At 42.8% G+C, this 16,314-nt stretch overlaps 1 pseudogene; it reads left to right on the plus strand.

Annotated features, from left to right (window-relative positions):
• The first annotated feature begins 2,380 nt into the window (after positions 1-2,380).
• The window catches only part of LOC141726885 (uncharacterized), a 37,412-nt pseudogene continuing 23,478 nt past the window's right edge, over positions 2,381-16,314 (plus strand).

The following is a 16,314-nucleotide window of genomic DNA, read 5'->3' on the forward strand; positions in this document are numbered from 1 at the left end:
ACAGATTAGCATGTGGAAATACAATGTTTGATCACTGCTAAGGGATGTCACCCAGAAACTACAACAATATCAGGTTTACTTGACATAGGCACAGATGGAACTATAATTTCACAGTTTGTTTGGCCTCCAACATGGCCCCTCACTCAATCAACCTTTGGAGTTTTTGGGTTAGGTGGGTCAACTGCTGGTGCTTTATCTGCTATTGTGATCACTGTGATACATCCTGAAGGCCAACAAGCTAACATCAGACCTTATGTTACTAATGTTCAGCCTAATTTATGGGGACATGATTGCTTAACCCAGTGGGGTGTTAAAATTACAATGGATTTTTAGTGGGGGCCACTGGGATGCGGGGCCTTAAAGGTTCAGTTGTATCCTTGACATGGCTAACAGATAAGCCTGTCTGGATTGATCAGTGGCCCCTGTCTATTGAAAAGCTTCTTGCCCTGCGAGGCTTAGTGGCAGAACAATTGAGAGCTGGACATATTGAAAAATCATTTAGCCCATGGAATACTCCTGTGTTTGTAACAAAAAAGAAATCTGGTATATGGAGACTTTTGCATGATTTGCAGCAGATAAACGCTGTGATGGCCGCAGTGGGTGCTTTACAATCAGGTCTCCCAACACCTACAATGATTCCACAAGGATGGGAAATAATTATCATTGATCTGAAAGATTGCTTTTTTACAATTCCATTGGCTGATCAGGATAAGGAAAAATTTGCCTTTATTGTGCCTTCTTTAAATCACAAGGAACTGGACCAAAGATTTCAGTGGACCATTTTGCCTCAATGAATGAGAAATTCTCCAACTATTTGTCAATGGTTTATGGCACAGGCTTTATCTAAGGTCCAAAAGCAATTTAGCAATTGTTATTGCTATCATTATATGGATGAGATCTTGTTGGCATCTGAAAATAACCAACAATTATTAGCTCTTGAACAATGTGCTGGGACAAATTTAGAAGCCTTTGGTTTGGTTATCACTGCAAAGAAAGTTCCAAGACAGATGCCTTGGAAATATTTGAGGTTGATAAGCACCAATACGCAAATTGTGCCTCAACCTGTAAAATTGGACATTGAAATTAAAACTGTTGCTTTTGTACAGAAATTGGTTGGTGCAATAGGTTGGCTTAGGCCATACTTGGGGATAACTAATCATCAACTGCAACCTTTGTTTGACCTATTGTCAGGGATTGCTTTCTCTACCGATGAGAGACATTTCACCACTGCAGCAAAAAAGGCTGTAGAAGAAGTTGAATTGGCCTTGATATCTAAATTTGTTACCAGGATAGATGTTTCTGATGGTGTCAATTATTTATTTTGAGAGATGATGAAATACCATGCAGATTGTTGTGTCAATGGAATGATAAATGGGAAGATAAGTTGCATATTTTGGACTAGGTATTTCTATCTTTCAGGTCCTGAAAAACAGCTCCAGGTCTTCATATGCTTTTTGAAGACATCATTATCAAAGGTTGCAGACACTGCCATGAAATCTTAGGCCGTGATCCTGTAACTATTGTCATACTGGTACAACAATGGTATTTTGAGTGGTGTTTTCAAAAAAATAATGAGTTGCAATCTGCCTTATCTTCTTTTACAGGTCAAATAGCATATCATTTACCTTCTCATCCTATTTTGAATTTCACTAAGAAGATTCCCTTTCAGGGGAAACAACTTTGTTCTTCTGTTCCAGTGGAAGGTGCAACAGTTTTTACAGATGGATTAGGAAGAACTAGAAAAGGTGCTGTAGCCTGGAAGAAGGATGATCACTGGGAATATGAAGTAATGGTTCATCAAGGGTCTCCTCAGTGAATTGAACTTTGTGCCGTACTTTTGGCCTTTACCTTATTTCCTAGTTCCGTAAATATAGTTACCGATTCTGTTTATGTTGCTAATTTAGTGAAACAGTTGGATCAAGCTGTGTTGTATAATGTAAAGGAGAAAACATTATTTGTTCTGTTGTTGAAATTGTGGACTGTTATTCGTAATTGAAAGCATTCTTATTTTATTATGCATATTTGTAGCCATACATCGCTACCTGTATTTTTTGTTGAAGGTAACACCTATGTGGATTCCCGTGTGGCTGCCTCAGCAGTAAAAACTGTGCCTAATGTGTTACAGCAAGCTGTTCTATCTCATCAATTTTTTCATCAAGGTGCTCAGGCACTATGGCAGCAATTTAAATTATCCCACAGTGAAGCAAAGTCAAGTATTTCTTCTTGCCCTGATTGTCATATGACTCATGTTTTGCAATATTACGGCACTAATCCTAGAGGCTTACTCCCTTTGCAAGAATACCAAACAGATGTTATGAAAATGCCCGAATTTGGCTGTTGAAAGTATGTTCATGTTACGATTGACACCTTTTCTCATGCCATGGTTGCCTCAGAGTTGGCAGGTAAAACAGCTCAGGATGTTATTTGTCACTTTTGCCACGCCTTTTCCATCTTAGGTGTTCCATCACATGTAAAGACGGATAGCAACCTGGTGTATGTTTCAAAGAAATTGCAAGTGTTTTTTCGTGCCTGGGGGTTTCTTCGCTCATTCAGGGAGACACAGCGAAGGCTGTGTGGTTGTGTAATTTACCTTTGTAGCTCCTTGTTGTGGTTTTGTTTTTTTTTTTTTTTTACAAAATGACTGAAGACCTTAGTGCAAAGGTTACAGATGAATTTTATGCTCTGCTCACTAAATATGATGCTAAACCTTCTCCAGGGGGAGAAATTTGGGCAGAAAATAACTGGTTTAATTTGTAAATTGTTATTGGGAGAATATGTTCTTTACAACATGAAACAAAATTTAAACTGGGCAAAAATAAAACCATTCTCTGCTCAGTTTTGGGAGCTTGTCTTACAGCAGCCATAGAAATTTGCTTTAAGCGAAGGAGTGAGGAAAAAACAATATTAGACTCCCTTCAAGATTTAGTTGAAATTTTGCAAAAACAATTAGATGAAGAATGGAATGAGGACCATTTGTTACGGAATGCACTTAGAGAGGAACATGTTAGAAATTCAAAGCATATTGACACACCAAAAGAAACAGAGGAAAAGGAAATACCCCACATTAATCAAATTTACCCCCACAAAGAATTAGCTTTGGTGAAAAATTGTGGGGAACACTGTTGTCCCAATTTAAGACCTTTAATTAAAACAGAATATAACTATATTAATGATGAGGATTTTGACCCACACATAACTACTAAAAAAATCCCATACACAGATACTGAATTAGCTAAATTGAAAAAGAGTATGGGCATCTCCCTCATGAAATTGAGACAGAATATGTATTTTGAGTGTCTCTTACTGGGGGAGATCAAATTCATTTGTCAGAACAGGAAGCCAGTGAGTACCGGGGACATGGGATGTTTCTAACAATGAGGGATAGGCGTAGCCCATGGTCCCTAACTCAGCGCGCAGCTTATTGGGCAGGGGGGCTTAACCCCTTAAAGAGGGGGAACCCCTTGGCAATTGTTGGCAGCCCTGACCAACTCCTGGAAAATATTCACAAAGCTGCCTGCTTACAAATGATATATGAGAGAAAATTAACTACAGACTATGTCACCTATGCAACTGCCTGTAAAGCCTGAAATTATGATCCCTTTAATTCAAGGCCTCCCAGAATCACTTAAACCCACAGCAATTTTTGTCCAAAAAACCGTAGCAGCTATATCTCCTATAGAAAGATTTGATAGATTTCTTAACCAGAATGACCCCTCTGTTTCTATTGATCCTGAGTTTACTCCCCCCGCTACCCCTTCTCAGCCACCAAGTTCACAATCACATTCTTCTGCCAGTAACTGTAAAATTTGGACATGGAGTGAATTGGCAGAGGAGCTACTTAATTACAGTAGAAAATATGGACCTGTAAAGCTCCCAGAAGAGAAAACAGAAAAAACAAAGGGTGTTAGATACATTGCTTCTCCTAACGTAAAACCAGAAAGGGATAAGCAAATTTCTAACTGCCAGTTTTGGTGGTCATTGGGGATAAAAAAGGGTGTCCCTAGAGATGTTATGGATGGCTTACCTCTTGAAAAATTGAGTAAAATAGTTTCTAATTGGCACTGTCCCAAATACATCACACCAAATTCCCCCACTGCACAACCCAGCACACCCCTTCTTCCACAGGTTCTGGGCAGTGAGCCAAAACATTCACCTGCACAAGTGCTTGACATTGAACCAAAACCCTCTCCAGCACAGGTTTTGGGCATTGAGCCAAAACAGTCCCTTTCCTCAATTTCAGGAATTGCACCAAAACAGCTTCCGCGTCAGGGAAACTGAAAACTCTGTCTCTTAAGGGTGAGCAGAGAGGCAGGGACTGGTTATTTTTAAGAATGCTCACTAGAAATCACAAAACCAGAGATATATTAATTGCAGCAATAGTTGGTCCTAAAAGGGCACATTACTTTTGTGGCAGATACCAGAGCCCAAACTTCAGCATTAACATATACAGCTGCTCAGAAATGTGGAGTTTTTCCAATTAAAAACCAGTATTTTGTTCTTAATGCTTTAGGAACCACAGAAACTATGAAGGTAGCATTAGTAAAACTTATGCTTCCAGGAGAGGAGAATCAATTAGTTGTCAAAATGGTAATTGGGGACATTCCAAACAATTTATTAGGGATGGATGTTCTTGTTGGAAGACAGTGGGAAGATTCTGAGGGATTTTTGTGGTCTTTTGGCACACCACACCTTGACATTAGACTGCCTCAAACCACACCTTCCTTACCATTCAGTAAAACTACCTATGTAAAACAACACCCTCTTCCTTATGGTGCCAGAGACGGTATCAAACCAGTTATACAGGACTTGCGAGACCAAGGAGTAATAGATAATACTCATTCTCCTTTCAACTCACCAGTGTGGCCAGTTTGCAAACCAAATGGGAAGGGGAGGCTGACAGCAGATTTTCGCTGGCTTAATGCAAACACAGACCCTCTTACAGCAGTGGTCCCAAACTTAGATGAATTAATAACATCAATTCAAAAAAAAGCTCACTCAGTCATGGCAAATATAGATGTCAAAGACATGTTTTTTATGATAGCTATACAGCCAGAACATATGGACTGTTTTGCCTTCACATGGGAAGGACAGCAATACACTTTCACTAGGCTTCCCCAAGGCTACAAACACTCCCCCACTTTGGCCCACCATGCTTTAGCCCAGGAATCAGAAAAAATACCCAAACCTGACACTGTAGCTGTTTATCAATACATTGATGACATTTTGGTGGGGGGAAATAAAGGTAGTAGGGGAACATCAGCAGAAAATAATGTCTCACTTAGAAAACCTTCATTTGCAGATTCCCCCAGAGAAAATTCAGAAGCCTTCTCAGGAAGTGAAGTTTTTGGGGATTTGGTGGAAAGGAGGGGTGACGTATTCTTTCTTTTCTTATCCCTCTATCACATTTGCTGTTGGCCCTCAATAAAGGTGCATTTGTTGTGATTAAACTGACAGTCCCCTGCTGTTTGTCTTTTGCACTTTTGGGATCTAGAAACAAACCATCACGACCCCGCTTGCCCTAGCGCATCGTGACAGGGCCGCAGGTGAATCTTAACGGTGGTAGAATCCTGACTGAGCCGGCTCCTGCCTGGAGCTGCTCCTGGCGCTTGGTGGGCCCAGCTGGACCCTGGGCCAGTGGCAGGGCAGGGTTTAGTAGCAGTCTAGATGTTAAAAATCGGCTCGTCCCGGCCCAGTATCGGCTCTGCAGCCTCCCCTCCACTGTCTGGTAGTCAATGGGGGAGGGGGAGGGGGGGTGCTGGCAGGCACCCCAGGCCACCTGTGTTGTCTCTCTGCCAGCCAGAAGGGAAAAAGAGCTTTCCTGGTATTTTTCGTTTTCAACATGTATTTTTCACAGAGGAGTACAGCTTCTCAGTAGTTCTACAGACTGTCACTTACACAGAAGCTGTTGCATCACTTCTCTAGATGCCTCCCATGCAAAACCACCACACCACAAGAGAACTGTTTTCTTGTAGAGAAGTCTCCATAAAATGAGAAGAGAGACTTCTCTCCCTAAGGAAACTGAAGAAAGACTGTTCTAAAAGTGATAAATGGACTGATTTTTTTATGTACATTGTGAATGGGAAAAAAAGGGTTGTAGGGGGAGGAGAAGAGTTCTAAAAGTTTTATCCTGATTCCTACTATTCTTTCTTTTAGTTACTGTTAATACAGCTTTCTTTATATCCTTTTAAAGTTTTGAGCCTGCTTTGCCTTCTTCCTAATCCTATCTCACAGCAAGAAATAAATAAGTATATTTGTAGCATTCACATTCTCTGAAAAAATCCCTTCATCCAGGATTTTTCTCCTGGGAAACTGAGAAGCCTCAGAGAAAAGGAAAACAATTTTCCTCTCATTTGCTTCTCCTGTGCTGTGCTCACATGTGGAATTTGTTTGGAGATTGTTTACCCAAAGGTGATTGTTTCATTGGATTCTGGTGTGAGTTGTTTTGACTCTCCGGCCAATCAGGGCCAAGCTGTGGCGAGACTCTGGAAAGAGTGACGAATTTTTATTATCTTTTTCTCATTTAGCACATATCCTTTCTGTATTCTTGACTTTAGTATAGTATCATATTCTTTAATATAATATAGTATCATAAAGTAATAAATTAGCCTTCTGAGAACATGGAGTCAGATTCATAATTCCTGCCTTCGTCGGGACATTCCCAGCAAATACAATATATATTCTAGTCAGTGCACTAACATTTAACCAGCACTAAAACCCACCACAACCTGCTATGGGTAGCAACCCCATAGGCATGGTAGATGGGAGTAAAAAGCCATAGCGCACCTCTGTGATCTCCTTTTGTCTGCTCCAACCAATTAATCAATAAGTATGCCTAAGGAAAACCTGAGATTATTTTCCTGTTCCCACTGTCCTTGCCCACATCAACAGATACTAGTATGACTAATTAAAAAAAATATATATTTTGAGAAGTAGGAGTAGATTATCAGAATCGAAAATAAGAGTTAATTATTCGAGCCAAATGACTTATAGAAAAGGAAAAGGGGCATTTGTTATAGATGAGTAATGCGATGGTTGGCTCTCACAATTAAGGGGTGAATAATATGTATATGTTAAAAGAAGTTTTGTAAATGTATAATTATGTAATATGTCCTCTCATAGTCCTCTTTCCCTTCCCCCCTATGACTCTTTTGAGTCAGGGACAGATGAAATGACTCCATGGTTGAGAAGGCGAAAAAGAGAGATACTTTATTAAGAGGTAGCGTCCTTTTATAACCAGGATAGCTAAGGTGAAATCTGATTGAGTCTCAAAGTAAAAACCTTTCACACTATTGGTGAACTATGAATAGCACACTCTGAAGGTACATATCTATAAACAACATGAACAGAAAGAGAGGTAATTGTTTTCATTCTTCCTCTCTAAGTTTCCCAGGCCTGAAGCCTGAGAGAATTCTCTTTGACTGAACTGAGAATCTCCAGATCCCTATATTGTTGTCACTGGTTGGGGCATTTGGGGAAGGCAGGCTCATTACTAGGAGCAACACCTGACCTCCAATCAAGTTGTAAGAAAGTGATCTCCACCAATAGATGACAAAGAAGGAGTTGTCTGATAAGACTTCGGGAAGGGCCAAGAGTATAAAAAGCAGAGCATCCATTTTGTAGATGAGCACATGATGGTTTAGTTCCATGCTCCCAGCGCTATAATTTTTCCTTATTCAGTCTTCTGCTGTATTTTTTTTGTGTTTAATAAACCTTTGAAATTTTAAAAGTGAGTGTCGTTTCTCAGAAGTAGGAGACATGCTTCTCCCTCAGTAGCCATAAATTAACCTTAGTAGTTTTACACACAACACTTGCTCTGTTTACTCCAGTGATTTTAACTCTTTGTCATCTGAGTTGTACAGTCAGCCTTTGGCATTGTGCAGTGTTAATATTGAAATTTGTGCTCCTGTATCTATTAGAAATTTAGTTAATTGACAACATGGACCTACTGTGTCATGGTTTGAGCCTGGCACAGAGCCAGTGCCCCTATGAAAATGCTTCACTCTGGTGTCTGCTGTGAGATGTGACTAGGAATAAGCAAAACAGGCTCCAACTTAAACATAAATAACACTTTATTACTTAAAACTACAGGGAAAAAATAGGAAAGACTATAAGGAAAAGAAAAAAATTGAAAACCTTACAAAAACTACTTTTCCTCCTCCCCACTCCCTGACTTTCCTAATCCAATACATTCTCTCAAAAATACTAACTGCCCAGCCCGGCACGACACTTTAGTATACTCAAACTGCAGTTCATGAAGAGGAACGGAGTCTTTCTTGTTCCATAGGCTTCTGGAAACACACTGAAATCTCGGATGCTTCCTTGTCACTTCGGCACCGCCCGGAAAGTCCATTTGCCGCTTGTGACATGTTCTTTCTATGCTCAGTGCTCTCACCACCGAGACATGGATCAGAGCTGCTTTTAGGGTGGTCTTTCAAGGATGCCTTGTCTCACTCCAAAAAGGCACAGTCTCTGCTTTTGGGACAACTGTCCCCCCCATATATTTCCAACCCCCTGGGGCCGGGGGGTCCTCACAAATGAACCTTCCTGGTTTTGAGTCACTGCCTCTCCCTAAATGCAGTCTGTGTCACAGGAACAACTGAGTCTATGGCTACAGGAAAAAGTCTAGCCAAAAGGCCACTCCAAATCATCTCTCCCCATCTAATCATCTCTACAATCTCTGAGCCAAGTCATCTCATTTTTCGTCTCTCTTCTTATTCAGCTTCGAGGAGGATTAGCATTTTTGTAAGGCCCCAATCATGCAAGAAAGGGTTAAAAGTTTTCAGTCTCTGTCTGTCGGTCGGCTCCCACGCACGCTGCTCACACGCTGCCGCTGCGGCCGGGCAGTCTTCCTCCCCCTTCTCGCTGGCTGCTCTCCTGGGGGAGGAGGGGGGGGGCTGGCTGCTCGAGGGCTCGATGTCTCTTGGGGCTCCCCCACCCTTCTATTTTCGAAGCCCCCTCAACACCATCTCTGTCCAGGCCTTACCGCATGGCTGACCCCTCCCCCGCCCAGCAGCAGCGGGCCGGACGGGGGAGAGATCTGAACTCCTCGCCCGGCGAGGTCCAAAGAGGAAATGCCAGGGCAGTGCCCTGCTTTTAACCCCTGTGTATTCTCGGAGGTGTGTCCAAACCCCACTGGCCACACCGGACGCCAGTCTCAAACCCAAAACCTTCATTGGTTTGACCACAGCTTCCCAAAATTCCCAACTTCTTCCTGGTCAAACCATGACACTCCACCCTTCACTTCCGAGAATACACTTTCTAAAATTATCAACAGAACTACAAAACACTTCTACACAATAATACTTCAGATTTACTATGACTATCTATCTATCTTAACTTAGTACATGCTTTCTTTATTCTTCTTGGTCTCATCTTACAGCTTTACTTCATCATTCTCTCGTGATTCGATTCCCGGTCAGGGAACCAAAAAATGTCATGGTTTGAGCCTGGCACAGAGCCAGTGCCCCTATGAAAATGCTTCACCCTGGTGTCTGCTGTGAGATGTGACCAGGAATAAGCAAAACAGGCTCCAACTTAAACATAAATAACACTTTATTACTTAAAACTACAGGGAAAAAATAGGAAAGACTATAAGGAAAAGAAAAAAATTGAAAACCTTACAAAAACTACTTTTCCTCCTCCCCACTCCCTGACTTTCCTAATCCAATACATTCTCTCAAAAATACTAACTGCCCAGCCCGGCACGACACTTTAGTATACTCAAACTGCAGTTCATGAAGAGGAACGGAGTCTTTCTTGTTCCATAGGCTTCTGGAAACACACTGAAATCTCGGATGCTTCCTTGTCACTTCGGCACCGCCCGGAAAGTCCATTTGCCGCTTGTGACATGTTCTTTCTATGCTCAGTGCTCTCACCACCGAGACATGGATCAGAGCTGCTTTTAGGGTAGTCTTTCAAAGATGCCTTGTCTCACTCCAAAAAGGCACAGTCTCTGCTTTTGGGACAACTGTCCCCCCCATATATTTCCAACCCCCTGGGGCCGGGGGGTCCTCACAAATGAACCTTCCTGGTTTTGAGTCACTGCCTCTCCCTAAATGCAGTCTGTGTCACAAAAACAACTGAGTCTATGGCTACAAGAAAAAGTCTAGCCAAAAGGCCACTCCAAATCATCTCTCCCCATCTAATCATCTCTACAATCTCTGAGCCAAGTCATCTCATTTTTCGTCTCTCTTCTTATTCAGCTTCGAGGAGGATTAGCATTTTTGTAAGGCCCCAATCATGCAAGAAAGGGTTAAAAGTTTTCAGTCTCTGTCTGTCGGTCGGCTCCCACGCACGCTGCTCACACGCTGCCGCTGCGGCCGGGCAGTCTTCCTCCCCCTTCTCGCTGGCTGCTCTCCTGGGGGAAGAGGGGGAGGGCTGGCTGCTCGAGGGCTCGATGTCTCTTGAGGCTCCCCCACCCTTCTATTTTCGAAGCCCCCTCAACACCATCTCTGTCCAGGCCTTACCGCATGGCTGACCCCTCCCCCGCCCAGCAGCAGCGGGCCGGACGAGAGAGAAATCTGAACTCCTCGCCCGGCGAGGTCCAAAGAGAAAATGCCAGGGCAGTGCCCTGCTTTTAACCCCTGTGTATTCTCAGAGGTGTGTCCAAACCCCACTGGCCACACCGGACGCCAGTCTCAAACCCAAAACCTTCATTGGTTTGACCACAGCTTCCCAAAATTCCCAACTTCTTCCTGGTCAAACCATGACATACTGGAATCAAAATATATGGGCCATTGTTATCTATCCATTGATAAGCTTTTACTTGCTAGACCGGCAGGCCCAAATACTGTCTGGATTTTACTCATTTTTTTAGTCCTGATTTTGGGAAGAAAAAGGGTTACTGCTCCTTCTGGGAGATGATGCTGGTACTTCTGTGTCTGTGTGTTTGGAGTATTTTCTTCCTGATTCTTGTATTATCATTTCAGAAATGCACCAGTTAAGCTCTGAATATTACTAACAGACTGTCTCTGAAGTACAAGTTTTGGAATTCCGAATGACTGCATGATTATATAACTCCTTCCATCTCGGACTTTTGGGTGGACAATCTGTAACTCCTGGTTCCTGTGAATAGTTTTTCTGATGCTATGGCCTGTTACATATAGGTAAAACCTTACAAAAGAAAGGCCTTGTGAAACATGTTTTAGGCCCTGCTACTCTGACTAAGCTAGCCTGATAAGTTCCCATGAGAATGGAATCCTGTAACAGTAAGAATCAGTTAGCACAACAATCTATTCTTGTAAAATGACAGTTTGCACCTGTGAAGAAGAGAATTCTACCCAGGAGAATCCTTGAAGAAATATAGAAAATATCTGTGTAAAGAGAGAGCCTTAGCACGTACGCACACAGGCACCTTCTAACCAATGAATTGAGTGGCAAGAAGGTTGCTGGCCAATTGGAGTTAAACACGATGACTTTGAAAACTGTATAAAAATGGGCTGTACCATTGAAGTGAGGCTTTTGCCGCTGAAACTTTGAAGTGTTGTGCCCGTCTTTGCCCAATAATGTGTGATCTCACAGCAACAATGGCCATTGTGTTTGGTATTGTTGGGAACACCATTCCATTCCATCTCTCAGGCATGATTTATCATACTATGCTTTAATTATGCCCAGGTGGGGATTTCTCTAGGGTTTAAGGCTGCTGCCCACCTCTGCCCAATTGTGCATTAAAGGCTGCATTGCTTCTAATTTAATCTCATTTTGCCATAAGGTGGGATTTAAATAAGGCAGGGCACCCCTTAATTAGTGGATTTAACATATTACAGTCCATGGCTGCAGTACCAGCAGCATTAATAGGTTGATGCTCATGCATAGCTTGGACACAAGCAGCTTTTGTAATAGTGGGGAAGAGGTCAGACAAAGAACTAATAGGTATTACTTATTGGAATATGAATCCCAATATTACCAGTTAGATTGAGCCTGGGCCAGTCTGACCCTTGCTGCTGGGCCAAAGGCGGCAGCTGTGGTGTATCACCCCAGAGACACATTTAGCTTGCTGGTGGTTGCAGCTAGGCAGCCGAACGAGTCCAAGCTTGTTAGGAACTCCGTTTACCTCAGGAAGAAGGCTTCAGGCGAATGGTGAGGAGGAAAAGGAGATGGATTCTGCTGGAGGGTTATATATCCAGAAGTTTTATTCCATGGTCACAGAGGTCTGAATCTTGGCAACAGCTCCAACAGAAAGACGACCGCATGGTCTGATTCACCTTTTAAGCTCCCGGGGCAGGGGGAGGGGAGGGGACAGGTGAGCCACCAACCAGGTGGGAGGGGCGGGGTCTCAGGGGAGGATGACACCTAGACAGACCAATGACCTCTGGGTCTGAGGGGCATCCTTTGAAAGTGACGAACCACATGACGCCTTGCTGGAATGTTAAAACTGATTGACAGCCCAGCAGGGGGCGAGGGGGGAAGGGGAAGAGGGGTTTTGGCACACCTGGGGAAGGGACCCGGAAGTTTAAAACAGACTATTACAGCACACTGCAACAATTACTAGTGAAAGGAATGATGGACTTGTCTTTGCAAACAAACTGTGGGTCTGCTGGTAAATAAAGCTAGATACTGAGAGATGAAAGAAACAGTGGGGAGACCCATCAATTCCATAAGGAATTCCACTGAGTGACACAAGGGAAAGACAAAAGGAGGGGTATACATTAGAAGGGGGTCATTGGTAATAGGTGTTTCAGGGAGTCTGTACCTCTCAAGTACCTCATCCAGTGGGGAAAAAAAGAAGGACATGTGGCTAGGAAATAAGGATAAAAAGGAGGCTGCGGCCCCCAAAAATTTGAGGCACCCTGTGGGGAATGCCCCATGACCTCTCCCTTTATTTGAATAAAGTAACAGGACTCCTCTGTCTCCTTTTTATACATAAACCTCTGGTGTTTGTGGAATAATTTTCCTGACACTAGAGGCTCTCCTCTCTCCTGCACATCTATTTTGCTGGCCCAGAATGCCTCCCTGCTTGTTATTGAATGGAGATCATTTGGGGGGTGGAGACCAAAAGATAAAATAACACCAGGACCTCAGAACCCTTTGGCTTCTTCACAGTTCAATAGGATTCAGTCTCCTCCAGTTAAACAAACATACCACAAATAATCAGTTTCACCATGCTTATGGCCATAGCATTTTTGTAAATTACCCATCTGAATCAGACCAAACAGGGTTGTTGTTTGGGTACAATTTCCCTGTCCACACCATGGTTTAGGAGGTTTTGGAGCCTGCATAAGCATTAGCTCCACTTTTTCTCGCAGCTGTTTTTTTCCCCTTTCTGTTCCTCCTTTAACTCTTTTCTCATCTGTTCTATTTGCAAGGACAACAATAACTCATTTACTTTGGCCTTTCCACTTCAGTTTTCAGATCTTGTTTCTCTCTAATATTATCTTCTCAGTATTGGTAAGAAGCCTCTAGACAGTTGCCCAACATTTCGCAAATAATTCCTTTATCTTTCTGTCCTACAGTGACGTTATGATGCTTGTATCCCCATTTGTGTGTTCTGTTTATGCTGGATATTATGTTCTGTGCCTTTGAGACTGGCTCTGAAGAGTGAAAGTTTTGTTTTGGTTTTGCTATCAGCCACTCCCCCATGGCTTTCTGGACACAGAGACGGGGCAGTACATAGTGCTGCTTTTGCTTTTTGCTTAGCTTTTCGCTTTGCTCTTGCTCTTGCTTCTGCTCTGCTCCTGCTTTGCTCTCGCTTTTTGCTTCGGCTCATTGGTTAGTTTAGCTAAGCAGTCCAAATTTTTTCCTGGACTGTTTCTCCTTTCGCTTGTTTTGGACCTACTCAAACCTGCTCCGGACTGGGACCTGGGAAACACCAAGAGTTTGCACCTTGTGGCTGCAGCAGCTGCCCCAGTGCTGGAGGGACTGATAACAGAGCGACCACCCCCAAGAGAGACTTTCTGAATTAGTCATCATTTTCAGAGCAGTGAAAGAGTGGTGTCATCCGGTATTGTTCATTTTGTGTGCTGGGGGGTGCTGTGCCTGGTAAATAAACAGGTTCTTTCCGCTTCTCTCCGAGGAATCCTTCCCGAACCAGTTGGGGAGGAGGGGCCGTGTGGGTTTGCTTTCTGGAGGGGCCTCCTTTTGGAGGTTTTCTCCCAAATTTGCCCTAAACCAGGACACTTTCCCATCCTTCAAACAGCCTCTACCAAGGTTTAAATGTTCTTCTACAGCTTCCCAATCATACCAGTTATCCTGAACCCATTTGTCTGAGAAATCAAGACTTTTATGGTCCTAGAATGTCATCCAAAGGGGTCTCTAGTGGTCGAATTTACTAAGACCCCCCCCCCCCAATATTATAAATTACCTTGCCTTGAACTTCTCTTAGGGCTTGCATTGTTGTTTTTTGTTACATAACTTTGTCACAAAAACCACTTAGATTACTCATTATCTGTTAATCCACTGGTTCCAGCTACATTTAGGATCCTGTGTGTCTACTTTTACATTCCTTTTTATAATTTGCTACTTAGTCTTTAGGCTCTATTTTGCAACTTCAAGGGAACTAAAAATTTCTATTCTTTGTGTTGTCTGTCACCAGCACATCTCACAATCATGGCAGGGGGCCCTTGCTAGCACTCCATCCCTCTAACCTTGGCCTCTCATCCCACAGCTTGTCAGTGGCAAGTCTAATATTACCTGCCTCCCCCATGACATCTAATTTAAAGCTCTATCAATGAGCCCTGTTAGTTCCTGAGCAAAGACTCTCCTTCTCCTTTGAGAAAGGTGACTCCCATCTGATACCAGCATGCCTGGTGCTGTGTAGGTCATCTCATTGTCAAAAACCCTGAAAATTTTGGTGCTGTCTTGGTTTGAAAAATAGGTGTCTGCTAAGGAAGGCAGGAACCTCCTTTGGAATGGAAAAAATATGACCCCCTTCCCTCCAAAGTATTATAACTTTGAAATTATGGGACTTTCAGGCAAAGATATGGGAAGAAGAATAGCAGTTCTTTACTAGTGTATATATATATATATATATATATATACACACATATATATAAAAAACAAGGCAAACAACAATAATGGCAGCAACAACAAACAAAACCAGAAACCCAATAATAGCCTTGTCTCAGCTGTCAAGCACCTTCCCTGTTGGTGCAGTTATTGTGAGAAAATTATACCCACTTGCAAAAAAATTTAAAATGTTTATTAAAACCTTGTAAGAAAATTCAACAGAAGACGGAACAGAGAAAATATTATGGCGCAGGGAGCAAAGGATTTTTCCCACCATGTGCTCATCCACACAATGCTGGTTTTGCCTTTTAACCCTTTATCCCCTCCCAAAATTCTGTCCATCGACTCCTTTGCTGTCCAGTGGTGGAGTTTACTTCCTTATGTCTTGATTGGAGGTCAGGTGCTGCCATAGTAACAACCCAACCCTCCCAAATATCCTGACTACCTAGGTCACCCTGTAATAACAACGCAAGGGTGGGGTAAAACCTAACTATAAGTCTATAAAACTTCTCTTAATATATATACACAATATTATCCCTTTAATCATGTGAGTCAGCCATTGCATTACTCATCTATCACAATCCCTCCTTTTCCTTTTCTATAAGTTATTTGGCTCAAACAATTTAACTCAGTGAGTCATACTAGCATCTGTTGATGGTGGCAAGGACAATGGGAACCGAAGGGGAAAAAAACTCCCAGGTTTTCCCTAGACACCCTTATTTGGAATGAACAAAAGGACAACACAGAGGTCCAGTGTGGCTTTGACTCCTGTGTACCTTGTCTATTGGGTTGCTACCCATAGTTGGTGTCTCTTAGGGGTGAGTACAAAGGCCAACCCGGTCTTGCCCTCCATTCCTTGTCTTACTTTACTTGTTGTTCTTAAGCATGCTGCCCCATTACCTTTTACAGTCCCTTGTGTACTTCCCCATAACAGATGCTTGTAATTCTCATCCATTAATACAGGAAAGCAGTTCTCAAGCTGGCTGGTGGAAGCTTGACTCTACTTTTTGGGCATCTTGTTGTTTTTCTGGTTGTCTCTCGGTCTCTGCTTAAGTCAATCTCATTTCACCTGGCATGGATGCTATAGTCCATTGTTTGGGTTCTTCTACTGGGCCTTTAACTCTGTTGACGTGAATCCATCCCCACTCTGCAGTTCGCATAGCTGATTTGGTGGTGAGCAGTTACCTGAAAGGGACCTTCCCATTGAGGAGTGTCCTGGTTTGATAAGGAAGTGAGTTTTTTGGGAGGTTGTGATCAAATCAATCAGTGCTCAGATTTGAATATTGGCACCTGGTGTGGCCACTGAGGAAATGGATACACCTCTGAGAACACAGGGGGTTAAAAGCAGAGAACTCACAGGAGAACTCTCTC

Source organism: Zonotrichia albicollis, chromosome W (assembly GCF_047830755.1).
Source record: "Zonotrichia albicollis isolate bZonAlb1 chromosome W, bZonAlb1.hap1, whole genome shotgun sequence".
In the NCBI taxonomy this organism is placed as follows: domain Eukaryota; kingdom Metazoa; phylum Chordata; class Aves; order Passeriformes; family Passerellidae; genus Zonotrichia; species Zonotrichia albicollis.